The sequence below is a fragment of the Tachyglossus aculeatus genome, chromosome 23 (genome assembly GCF_015852505.1).
Source record: "Tachyglossus aculeatus isolate mTacAcu1 chromosome 23, mTacAcu1.pri, whole genome shotgun sequence".
In the NCBI taxonomy this organism is placed as follows: Eukaryota; Metazoa; Chordata; class Mammalia; order Monotremata; family Tachyglossidae; genus Tachyglossus; species Tachyglossus aculeatus.
In genome coordinates, this window is record NC_052088.1 from 7,708,085 (window position 1) to 7,721,554 (window position 13,470).

At 49.2% G+C, this 13,470-nt stretch overlaps 1 protein-coding gene across 3 annotated transcripts in view; it reads right to left on the bottom strand.

Moving 5' to 3' along the window:
• Positions 1–13,470, bottom strand: part of DCAF5 (DDB1 and CUL4 associated factor 5) — a 119,640-nt gene that overhangs the window by 76,063 nt on the left and 30,107 nt on the right. The window lies entirely within an intron of this gene.

The following is a 13,470-nucleotide window of genomic DNA, read 5'->3' on the forward strand; positions in this document are numbered from 1 at the left end:
ACAGGTCGGCAACATATAGAGACAGTCCCTACCCAACAGTGGGCTCACAGTCTAAAAGGGGGGGGACAGAGAATAAAACCAAATATACTAACAAAATAAAATAAATAGAATAGATATGTACAAGTAAAATAGAGTAATAAATATGTACAAACATATATACAGGTGCAGTGGGGAAGGGAAGGAGGTAAGATGGGGGGATGGAGAGGGGGACGAGGGGGATATATATTGCCGACTTGCATTTCCCAAGCGCTTAGTACAGAGTTAAGGACTTCCTGTTTGTCAGGCACTGTACTAAGCAGCGGGGTAGACACCAGGTAATCATATTGGGCACCATCCCGGTCCCACGTGGGGCTCACGGTCTTCATCCCCATTTTATAGATGAGGGAACTGAGGCACAGAGAAGTGAAGTGACTTGCCCCAGGCCACACGCCGCTGGGTGGCAGAGCCGGGATCAGAACCCTGGTCCGTCTGACTCCCAGGTTCGTGAAATCAGTCCCCTGTTTCATCATCATCAGCCGTATTTATTGAGCGCTTACTGTGTGCAGAGCACTGTACTAAGCGCTTGGGAAGTACAAATTGGCAACATATAGAGCCAGTCCCTACCCAACAGTGGGCTCACAGTCTAAAAGGGGGAGACAAGGTTTCCTGAGGTTGCCTGAAGGTATACATAAGGAGAGGTTCAAACAGCCCTCACCCTGGATATCTGGGGGGTGCTCACACACCAACCTCTTAACTTGTACTTCCCAAGCGCTTAGTACAGTGCTTTGCACACAGTAAGCGCTCAATAAATACGATTGATTGATTGATTGATTTACCTCGACTTTTCACTACCCTCCAGCCAGACTTCCACGTCTCCCCCGGCTCCTGCAACCTCCTCGAGCAACTTGGTGAACTTCCCGCGGATCTGAGCGACTTCTCTGCCCATCGGTCCCAGGTGTTTCCTCGGTGCTGACTGTGCGCTAAGCGCCGTGCGTGCTAAGCACTCGGGGAGAGTCGGTTCCAACGGAGTTGGCAGACCCGATCCCTGCCCTTGAGGCCTTTCAGTCTCGGGCCGCTCTGCCCGCTCCCATCCCTCTCCCCCCCGGGGAGGATGTTTCTCCAGCTCTCATCCAAGTCGGAGTGCGGACGGGGCTTAACCAACGTGGCCTAGTGGAAAGAGCCCGGAGGACCTGGGTTCTAATCCTGGCTCCGCCACTCGTGACCCTTGGGCAAGTCACTTCCCTGGCCCTCCGTTACCTCATCTGGAAAATGGGGATCCCCTCTCGGTCGCGCCTGGAGAGTTTCCAGTCCTCTACAGGCCTCGGCTATGGGAGGGAGACTCAAGCAGTGGCCTACCCATTCCGTTCCTAGCTTGGGCGGTGGCTAACGAGTGGCCGGCGATCTGCTACAAGTCAAAACTCACCCGTGCCGGGCAGCAGAGGCATGGGAGAGAATTGAGGGCAGAGACTCCAGTTTACGGCGCGAAAGGCGGCGGTGGTAAACCACCTCCAGATTTTTACCAAGAAAACTCTCTGAACGCGCTACCGGAACGACTGCGGATGGAGAGTGGGGCGTTCTGGGAGAGATGTGTCCGTGATGTCGCTATGGATCAGAAACAACTCGGCTAAAGGCAAGACAAAATGGGGATGAAACACCTGTTCTCCCTCCTACCCACGTGGGATAGGGAATGAGTCCAACCTGATAACCTCTTGTTTGTCTGAACTGATCACCCTGGTGCTTGGAGCAGGGCTACGCACGTAACAGCCCTGCTTCATGAGAAGCAGCGTGGCTCCGTGGAAAGAGCCCGGGCTTTGGAGTCAGAGGTCATGGGTTCAAATCCCGGCTCCTCCAACTGCCAGCTGGGTGACTCTGGGCAAGTCACTTCTCTGGGCCTCAGTTCCCTCATCTGTAAAATGAGGAGGAAGACTGTGAGCCCCCAGTGGGACAGCCTGATCACCTTGTAACCTCCCCAGCGCTTAGAACAGTGCTTGGCACATGGTAAGCGCTTAATAAATGCTATTATTATTATAATACCATTAAAAATAATAATAATTCTAGGTTCGGCCCAGAGCCACACAGTCTCTGTGCCTTCTAGGTGGTGGATACCTGATACAGGGGGCTTTCAAGGGAGGGCAGAGTGAGGCTTTCTTCCTGACTCAGGACCTTTTTGAAGAGACCAAATTTGAGGAAGGGGTGAGAAGGCTTCAGACCTCTCACCCAAATCCACCAAATATTCCAGCCCGGCGGCTCCTCGCCTGTTCGGAGGAAACTTCGGTCCGGCTGCTCTGACTAGTCACCCCCTCTAAGGGAGGCTCCGGAACTGGTTTAAAAAACTGCTGCTTCGTCTTGGACAGAAAGGGCCCGAGGCCGCTAAGCTCCTGACGACAGCCATGTCTGTCATCATCATCATCATCAATCGTATTTATTGAGCGCTCACTATGTGCAGAGCACTGTACTAAGCGCTTGGGAAGTACAAATTGGTAACATATAGAGACAGTCCCTACCCAACAGTGGGCTCACAGTCTAAAAGGCGGAGACAGAGACCAAACATACTAACAAAATAAAATAAATAGAATAGATATGTACAAATAAATTAAATAAATAAATAGAGTAAAAAAAATATGTACAAACATATATACATATATACAGGTGCTGTGGGGAAGGGAGGGAGGTAAGATGGGGGGATGGAGAGGGGGATGAGGGGGAGATGTCTGTCTCATCGGTGGGAGCTGCCTGGCCTGGTGGATGGAGCCTGGGAGTCGGAAGGACCTGAGTTCTAATCTCGCCCCCACCACTTGTCCGCTGTGCTTCCTTGGGCCAGTCACTTCACTTCTCTGGGCCTCGGTTACCTTAGCTGTAAAATGGGGATGAAAACTGTGAGCCCTATATGGGACGTGGAGAGTATCCCACTGGATTAGCTTCTAACGAACCCAGCGCTTCAGAGCCTGGGCTATGGAGTCCGAGGTCATAGGTTTGAATCCTGACTCCACCAATTGTCAGCTGTGTGACTTTGGGCAAGTCACTTCACTTCTCTGTGCCTCAGTCACTTCATCTGTAAAATGGGGATTAAGACTGTGAGCCCCCCGTGGGACAACTTGATCACCCTGTAACCTCCCCAGCGCTTAGAACAGTGCTTTGCACATAGTAAGCGCTTAATAAATGCCATCATTATTATTACAGTGCCTGACACTCAGTGAGTGCTTAACAAATACCACAAAAAAGGGCCTCCTCACTCTAATGCTCGCGTGACCTAGTGGATAGGGCCTGCGAGTCAGAAGGATCTGTGTTCTAATCCTGGCCCTGCCACTTGTCTGCAGTGTGACCTTGGGCAAATCACTTCACTGTGCCTCGGTTACCTCATCTGTAAAATGGGGACTGCGAGCCCCATGAGGGACAGGGACTGTGTCCAACCCAATTTGCTTGAGTCCACCCCAGCACTTAGTACAGTGCCTGGCACGTAGTAAGCACTTAAAAACCAAAATTATCATTATTATTACACTTGAGGATCCCAGAAAACCCTCCTCTCTTTGTACCAGGAGGGGATTAAAGAGCACCAGGGACTAGGGGCCTGGGGCCCTAGGGTCAGCATTCTAAGGCAAGAGAGAAGCAGAGAATCAATCAATCAATCGTATTTACTGAGCGCTTACTGTGTGCAGAGCACTGTACTAAGTGCTTGGGAAGTACAAGTCGGCAACATAAAGAGACGGTCCCTACCCAACAGTGGGCTCACAGTCTAGAAGGAGCAGCGTGGCTCAGTAGAAACAGCGCGGGCTTTGGAGTCAGAGGTCATGGGTTCAAATCCCGGCTCTGCCACTTAGCTGTGTGACTTTGGGCAAGTCACTTCACTTCCCTGTGCCTCGGTTCCCTCATCTGTAAAATGGGGATGAGGACTGCGGGCCCCCCGTGGGACAACCTGATCGCCTTGTAACTTCCCCAGCGCTTAGAACAGCACTTTGCGCATAGTAAGTACTTAATAAATGCTATTATTATTATTATTATTAATATTAATAAATGCCATCATTATTATTAAGAGGGAATGGTCCAGCAGGGGGAGCCCTCTGCCCAGGCCCGACAGAGGCCACATGGGCATCCAAGGTCTTAGTGAGCCGCTGCAGGCTCGGAAGGACCGAAAGGGCCAGTGGTCATATCAACGCTGCTCAAATCAGTGCCGGTCACCTTCACAGAAGCCCCCTGACCCTCCCGGAGGCCCTGATCTGCAGCAGACCGAGGCCACCGTAAGGCCGTGATGGTGATGATGGTATCTGTTAAGCGCTTACGATGTGCCACGCACTGTTCTGAGCGCTGGGGTAGATACAAGGTAATCAGCTTGTCCCACGTGGGACTCACAGCCCCAGATGAGGGAAGTTAAGTGGCTTGCCCAAAGTCACTTAGATGACAAGTGGCGGAGCCGGGATTAGAACCCACGACCTCTGACGCCCAAGCCCGGGCTCTTTCCACTAAGCCACGCCGCTTCTCTTCTGTACAGCTCGCAGAACTTCTGTGGACGGTCCACAGGCTGACCCCTCTCCGTGTACTTGGGAATTACTTATCGATTCTTATTAATAATAATGATGATGGCATTTATTAGGCACTTACTATGTACAAAGCACTGTTCTAAGCGCTGGGGAGGTTACAAGGAGATCAGGCTGCTTCTCTTCTGTACAGCTCGCAGAACTTCTGTGGACAGTCCACAGGCTGACCCCTCTCCGTGTACTTGGGAATTACTTATCGATTCTTATTAATAATAATGATGATGGCATTTATTAAGCACTTACTATGTACAAAGCACTGTTCTAAGCGCTGGGGAGGTTACAAGGAGATCAGGCTGCTTCTCTTCTGTACAGCTCGCAGAACTTCTGTGGACAGTCCACAGGCTGACCCCTCTCCGTGTACTTGGGAATTACTTATCGATTCTTATTAATAATAATGATGATGGCATTTATTAAGCACTTACTATGTACAAAGCACTGTTCTAAGCGCTGGGGAGGTTACAAGGAGATCAGGTTGTCCCATGGGGGGCTCACAGTCTTAACCCCCATTTTACAGATGAGGTCACTGAGGCACAGAGAAGTGAAGTGACTTGCCCAAAGTCACTGTCTATCTCCCCCTCTAGACTGTAAGCTCATTATGGGCGGGGACCGTGTCTGCTCATTCTGTTGTACTGTTTAGTACAGTGCTCTGCACAAAGTAAGTGCTCAGTATCATTGATTGAGTGCTACAGGTGGTTGGGAGTGCCTAGTACCCAGATGGCACAGAGGGGCTGAGGTGGTTGTCAGGAGGATATGTCCTCAGGAGAAGAAAAATTAATCGGCGAAAGAGGGATTTCAGAAAGCCTTCGAAGATGGGGAGGGTTGTGGTGTGACGGATTTGAAGGGAGAGAGGTTTCCTGGCTGGAGGAAGGGAGTGAGCCACGGGCCGGACGTGAGAAAGATGAGAAATAGGTACATGAGAGGAATGAGGAGTGTGAGCTAGAGTGAAGGGGGAGAAGAGAGTGGAGTACAAGGAAAAGAGCTGATATAGCGTTTTAAGATTAATAGAGTCTCAGCTGACAAAATGGATAGCCACTGAATGTTGGTGTGGAGTGGGGAGACAATCATCACCCTCCTCCTCATCAATGGTATTTACTGAGAACTTCATTCATTCATTCATTCGTATTTATTGAGCGCTTACTGTGTGCAGAGCACTGGACTAAGCGCTTGGGAAGTACAAGTCGGCAACATATAGAGACGGTCCCTACCCAACAACGGGCTCACAGGCTAGAAAGGGGAGACAGACAACAAAACATGTGGACAGGTGTCAAGTCATCAGAATAAACAGAATTAAAGCTAAATGCACATCATTAACAAAATAAATAGAACCGTAAATATGTGCAAATAAAATAGAGTAATGAATCTGTACAGACATATATACAGGTGATGTGGGGAGGGGAAGGAGAGGAGAGGTGTGCAGAGCACTGCAGCAAGCGTTTGGGAGAGTACAAGAGTTGCTAGACATGTTCCGTGGCCACAGTGAATTTACCAGTCTAGAGGGGGGAGACGGGCATGCACCAAATGATGCTTTAGAAAATAAACTGGGTAGCTGAGTGATGGGTGGACTGGAAAAGGGGGAGGATGTATGCAGGGAGACCCCCTGGGAAGGCTGGTAACACAGTAAGTCAACTTGGAGAAGGCGAGTAATAATAATAACAATAATGGTGGTATTTGTTATGCACTTACTATGTGCCCAGCACTGTACTAAGACTGGGGCAGCGCTTAGAACAGTGTTTGGCATATAGTAAGCACTTAAATACCATCATTATTATTATTAAAACAAGCAAATTGTGTTGGACACAGTCTCTGTCCCGCATGGGGCTCACAGTCTCAATCCCCATCTTACAGATGAGGTAACTGAGGCACAGAAGTGAAGTGACTTGCCAAAGGCACAGGCAAGTGGTAGAGCCGGGATTAGAACCTATGACCTTCTGACTCCCAGGGTTATCTTGCTTCTACTTGGAGCAAGGTGGGGGCCATCCGCAGTCAGTCGATCGTATTTATTGACTGCTTAAACTGTGCAGAGCACTGTACTAAGTGCTTGGGAGGGTTCAATATAACAATAAACAGACATATTAATGTAACAGCAAAGCCTCAGCTGAAAACGGGGAATTCTCCTCAGTGGACAGATCAGCCTGGCCTACTGAGCCCAAATCAGGAGCGGCTCTCTGCAAACAAAACCTTGGCCAGAAACAAGAGAAAATGAGGCAAAAGAGAAAATAACACCCGGCACTGCAAATATTAAGCAACGCGGCAGGAGGGACGACCTTTCCGTGAGCACGATGTGGACGGACGGTGTCGGTCACCCAAAAACAAAGATCAATTTCACCATCGGTGGGGCCTGGTTCAGATACTCGGGTAAATGATATATATTTACGGCTACTAGGCTATTATGGGCGGGCCTCCAAATGGCAGCTGAAGATGATGATGATGTGCCCTGCTTAATGCCGGAGATAAAGATGTGGGGGAAAGCTGAAAGCAGCATGGCCCAGTGGACAGAGTACGAGCCTGGGAATCAGAAGGACCTGGGTTCGAATTCCAGATCTGTCTCTCGTCTGCTACGTGACCTTGGGCAAGACACTTCACTTCTCCGTGCTTGTTACCTCATATGTAAAAAGAGCTCACGGTCCTGATTCCTAATGTGGGACGGAGATTGTGCCCAACACCATTATCTTTCACCTACCCCAGTGCTTACAACAGTGCCTGGCACGTAATCGGCTCTTGAAAAATACCATTTAAAAAAGAATGTGGTAGCAGTTTGGATGGAGGAAAAAGGGGGACTTTAATGATGTTGTGAAAGCAGAACTGACGGGATTCAGTTACAGACTGAATATGTAGGTTGAACGTGAGAGAGGCGTCGAGGATGATGCCAAGGTTACGGGCTTGTGAGACAGGGAGGATGGTAGTGTGGTCTACAGTGATGGGAAGGGAGGAGTTCTGTTCTGAACATGCTAAGTTCGAAGTGTCAGCGGAGCATCCAAAGTGGAGATGTCCTCAGGGAAAGAGGAAATGTGTTATACTTCCCAAACATTTAGTACAGTGCTCTGCCCGCAGTAAGCGCTCAATAAATACGATTGAATGAATGACAGACCATAGCTAGGGAGAGGGATCAGGGCTGGAGATGTAGATTTAGGAATCATCTGCATAGAGAGGGAAACTGAAGCCATGGGAGCAACTCAATCAACCAACGGTATTTATTGAGGGCTTCCTATGGGCAGAGCACTGTACTAAGCACTTGGGAGAGTACAATGCAACAGAATTAGCATCCCTGTTCCCTGACTGTAGCAAGCTAGTTCTCAAAGGGAGTGGGTGTAGATGGAGAATAGAAGGGGACCCAGAACTGAACCTTGAGGGACCCCCCCAGTTTGGGGATGGGAGGCAGAGGAGGAGCCCGTGAAAGAGACGGAGAATGAGCAGCCAGAGAGGTAGGAGGAGAACCAGGAGAGGACAATGTTAAAGAAGCCAAGGTTGGATAATGTTTCCAGGAGAAGGGGGTGGTCCACAGAGTCGGAGGCAACTGAGAGGTTGAGGAGGATTAGGATGGAGTAGAGGGTGTTGGATTTGGCAAGAATTGGATTTGGTGATCTTCGAAGAGGGCGGTTTCTGTAGAGTAAAAAGGGAGGAAGCCAGATTGGAGGGGATCCGGCAGAGAATCGGAGGAGAGGAAGCGGAGGCAGAGGGTACAGACAACTCGCTCAAGGAGTTTAGAGAGGGAAGGAAGACAGGGAGGGCGATAACTGGAGGGAGCCATGGAGTCAGGGAGGGTTTTATTAGGATGGAAATTGATCGATCGTTGCTATTTATTGAGCGCTTACCTATGTTCAGAGCATGCTACTAACTGCTTGCTACAGTACAGCAAAGTTAGAAGGCAACCCTGGCCCACACCAAGCTTACATACGTGAACGATGATGACGGGAAGAGTAGGAAGAAGAGGATTTGGGGGTGCGGGGCGGGGGGGGGTCCTCTGCTTTTAGCCCATAGCTGAAGCCAGGAGAGTGAGGGAACTCCCCAAGCGGGACCCCAGGCCCCAGGAGCGGAAATGAGGCCGTTCCGCTTCCCGCCCTGCACCTGACGACCGGGCCCTTACCCTGCTGCTCAAGCAGGAAGTTGCCACTCTGCCAGAAGACAAAAATGTGTTTGAGGTTGAAAAAAATAAAAACAAGAACGAGACACCTTGAATGGTCTCCCTCAGCTCTCTGAGCCCCCAAAGCAGCCAAGAACCCTCGGGGCCAAAAGGAAGAAGCTAGCCACACCATCTATCACGGGCTCTAAAGCGTCTGATCACCTTGGCCCCTCCAATCTAATTTTCTACTACATTTTCTAGACTGTGAGCCCACTGTTGGGTAGGGACCTTCTCTATATGTTGCCAACTTGTACTTCCCAAGTGCTTAGTACAGTGCTCTGCACACAGTAAGCGCTCAATAAATACGATTGAATGAATGAATGAAAAGTCAGCCCGCACACTTTGCTCCTCTCACTGTTCCTCCAACTCGTCTATCTCACTGCTGACCCTCTGCCACCCTAAAATCACAGCTCCTTGTGGGTGGTAAATGGGTCTGTTTGTCGCCGTACTGAACTCTCCCGAGTGTTTGGTACGATGCTCTGCATACAGTAAGTGCTCAATAAAGACGACTGAATGAATGAAGTCTAGGGGAAGCAGCTTGGTGTGACGGAAGGAGCACAGGGCTGGGAGTCGGAGGACATGGGTTCTAATCACAGCTCCGCCACGTGTCTGCTCTGGGACTTTAGGCAAGTCACTTAACTTCTCTGGACCACAGTTATCTCATCTGTAAAATGGGGATTTAGACTGTGAGTCCCACGGGGGCCGAGGCCTGGGTCCGACCCGATTAGCTTGTATCTTTGTATCTTTTAGCTTGTATCTTTTCCAGAGCTTAGAACGGTGCTTGGCACATAGTATGCACTCAACAAATACCACAGTTATTTTTATTATCTCCTTCAAGAAGCCTTCCCCGGCTAAAGCCTCTTTTCCCCTACTCGGTCTCCCTTGTGTGGCCTAGTGGGTAGAGCAAGGGCCTGGGGGTCAGAAGGAACTGGGTTCTAGTCCCGGCTCCGCCACTTGTCTGCTCTGTGGCTTTGGGCAAGTCACTTCACTTCTCTGGGCCTCTGTTCTCTCATCTGTAAAATGGGGATTAAGTCGGTGAGCCCCACGTGGGACAGGGACTGTGTCCAACCTGAGGACCAGCTTGTATCTACCCCAGTGCCTAGTACAGTGCCCGACGCTTCTTCCTCTGATCCGCTCGGCCTCTACCTCACCCTAAACCCAGACGAGACGCGACACTGGGAGAGAGGCCTACCTGCCTCTGCCTACCCATTCATTCATTCTATCATATTTATTGAGCGCTTACTGTGTGCAAAGCACTGTACTAAGCACTTGGCAGAGTAACACAACGACGAAACGGATGCAATCTCTGCCTGCAATGAGCTCAGTCTAGAGGGGGAGAAAGACATTAATGTAAATTAAAAAAATAAATAAATCACAGATATAGACTTATGTGCTGAGAGGGTGGGAGGGAGGGTGAATGAAGGGAGCAAGTCGGTGACGGAGAAGGGAGTGGGAGAAGAGGAGAGGAGGGCTTAGTCACTGAAGGCTTCTTGGAAGAGGTGTGCCTTTATCATTCTAGACTGTGAGCCCATTGTTGGGTAGGGACCATCTCGATATGTTGCCGACTTGTACTTCCCAAGCGCTTAGTACAGTGCTCTGCACACAGTAAGCGCTCAATAAATACGACTGAATAAATGAATGAATTAATAATAACAATTGTATTTGTTAAATGCTTACTATGTGCCAAGCACTGTTCTAAGCACTGAAGTAGATACAAGGTAATCAGGTTGTCCCACGTGGGGCTCACAGTCTTAATCCCCATTTTGCAGATAAGGGCAGTGAGGCCCACGGATGTGAAGCGACTTGCCCAAGGTCACGCAGCAGGCAAGTGACGGAGCCGGGATTAGAACCCACCTCCTCCGACTCCCAGGCTCTTTCCACTAAGCCACGCTGCTTTTTTAAAGCACCCCAAAACTGCGCAAGACCCAACAAGACCCCAAGGTACTTGAGAGGGCCAGTCTTCAAGTCAACAACAACAAAAAAAAAACAAACAATAGAGGGGACAGTAAGAGAGTGTGGAGGCAAATATGTGGCCAGAGAATTATTAACGGCCACGAGGGTTCAGGCTCAGAAATTCCCTGGTGACAGGAGGTGGTTTGACTCAGCAAAATGCAAATAAATGAATAAAAAAGGGCAAAGAGCAAAACTCTCACTCTGGAGTCCTTGGTGGAGGTCCCGGGTTGTTGGGTGGTTTTTTTTAGTGGTATTTGTTAAATACTTCCTATGTGCCAGGTACTTAATTAAGAGCTAGGGTACATACAAGGTAATCAGGTTGGACGCAGTGTCCCTGTCCCCCGTGGGGCTCACAGTCTTCATCCCCACTTTACAGATAAATAATAATAATGATGGCATTTATTGAGTGCTTACTATGTGCCAACCGCTGTTCAAAGCACTGGGGAGGTTACAAGGTGATCAGGTTGTCCCACGGGGGTGCTCACGGTCTTAATCCCCATTTTACAGATGAGGGAACTGAGGTGCAGAGAAGTAAAGTGGCTTGCCCAAACTGAGGCCCAGAAAAGGGAAGTGACTTGCTCAAGGGCATCCAGTCGGGATTAGGAAAACACCATCAGCAGCAGCAACAGCACTCATTCATCCAGTCGCATTTACTGAGCGCTGACTGTGTACTAAGCGCTTGGGAAAGTACAATCCCGCAATAAACAGGCGCAATCCCTGCTCACAATGAGCTTAGGGCCTAGAGGAAATTCCCTCCTCCTGTTCAGGGAGGGTGTTTCCTCCTCCTCATCATCAATCGTATTTATTGAGCACTTACTATGTGCAGAGCACTGTACTAAGCGCTTGGGAAATACAAATTGGCAACACAAAGAGACAGTCCCTACCCAACAGTGGGCTCACAGTCTAAAAGAGGGAGACAGAGAACAAAACCAAACATACTAACAAAATAAAGTAAATAGAATAGATATGTAATCTCGACTCTGCCATGTGTCTGCTGAGTGATTTTGGGCAAGTCGGTCTATCATATTTATTGAGGGCTTACTGTGTGCAGAGCACTGTACAAAGCACTTGGGAGAGTATAATAAAACAATATAGCTCCTGATTCAGAAATCCTAGCTCCAGGCCAGCACCAGAGGGAATCCCTCACTATTACGACTCTGTCCCCAGATCACGCAGGAGCAGCATGGCCTAGTGGACAGAGCCCGGGCCTCAGAGTCGGAAGGTCATGGGATCTCATCCCAACTCCACCACTTCCCTGCTGCGTGACCTCGGGCAAGTCGCTTCCCTTCTCTGCGCTTCGGTTCCCTCACCTGTAAAATGGGGATGAAGACTGCGAGCCCCACGCTGGACAACCCGATTAACTTGCATCCACCCCAGCATTAATACAGTAACTGGCACATAGTAAGCGCTAAGCAAATACCGTTATTATTATTATTAAATCAGGCTCCTACTTAAAATCTCCTTTTAATAGTCACTCATTCATTCATTCAATCGTATGTACTGAGCGCTTACTATGTGCAGAGCACTGTACTAAGCACTTGGAAAGTACAATTTGGCAACAAATAGATACAATCCCCACCGAACAATGGGCCCACAGTCTAGAACGGGGGAGACGGAGAACAAAACAAACCAAGTACACAGGCATCAACAGCATCAATATAAATAGAATTACAGAGATATACACAGCATTAATAAAATAAATAGAATAATAAATATGTACATATATACACAAGTGCTGTGGGGCGGGGAGGGGGGTAGCTACGATCTAAGCAGGTTAGACACAGAACAGGTAACCAATACCAGTGGCAAAAAGGTGCCTTCTCTGACCAGGGGAAACTAGTAATAATAATAATAATAATAATAATGGCATTTGTTAAGTGCTTACTATATGCAAAGCACTGTTCTAAGCGCTGGGGAGGATACAAGGTGATCAGGTTGTCCCATGTGGGGCTCACAGTCTTAATCCCCATTTTACAGATGAGGTAACTGAGGCACAGAGAAGTTAAGTGACTTGCCCAAAGTCACACAGCTGACAATTGGCAGAGCCGGGATTTGAACCCATGACCCCTGACTCCCAAGACCGGGCTCTTTCCACTGAGCCATGCTGCTTAGTAGTGTGGCCTGCTGGAAAGAGCTTGGGCCTGAGAGTCAGAGGACCTGGGTTCTAACTCCAGCTGCGCCACTTGTCTGCTGTGTGACTTTGGGTAAGTCACTTCACTTCTCTGGGCCTCAATTACCTCTTCTATGAAACGGGGATCAAGAATATGGGACATGCACCGTGTCCAACCTGATTACCTTGTATCTACTAAGCGCTGGGTGCACACGAGCTAATCAGGCTGGACACAGTCCCTGTCCCACATGGGGCTCACAGTCTTAATCCAACTTATACTTCCCAAGCGCTTAGTACAGTGCTCTGCACACAGTAGGCGCTCAATAAATATGATTGATGATGATGATGATGAATCCCCATTTTCCAGCTGAGGGAACTGAGGCTCAGAGAAGTAAAATGACTTGCCCAAGTTCCCACAGAAGACAAGTGGCGGGAAGAAGATTAGAATCCAAGTCCTCTGACTCCCACTCCCGGGCTCTTTCCACTAGGACATGCTGCTTCACTACTGGAGGGAGAAAGGAGGAGGAATTCAAACGGGATGCCAAAATGCCTGCACCGAAAAGACAGACTCCTGCCTTCAAGACAACTCCCCATGGATGTCCTCCTGTCACCGCAAATTTAACCTGTCTAAAACAGAGCTTATCTTTCCCCAACACCCCAACTCTGTCCTCGCCCTGACTTTCACCACTGTACACAGCACCACCGTCCCTCCTACCTCACAAGCCCATAACTTTGGCGTTATCCTTGACTCCTCTCTCTCCTTCAACCCACATATT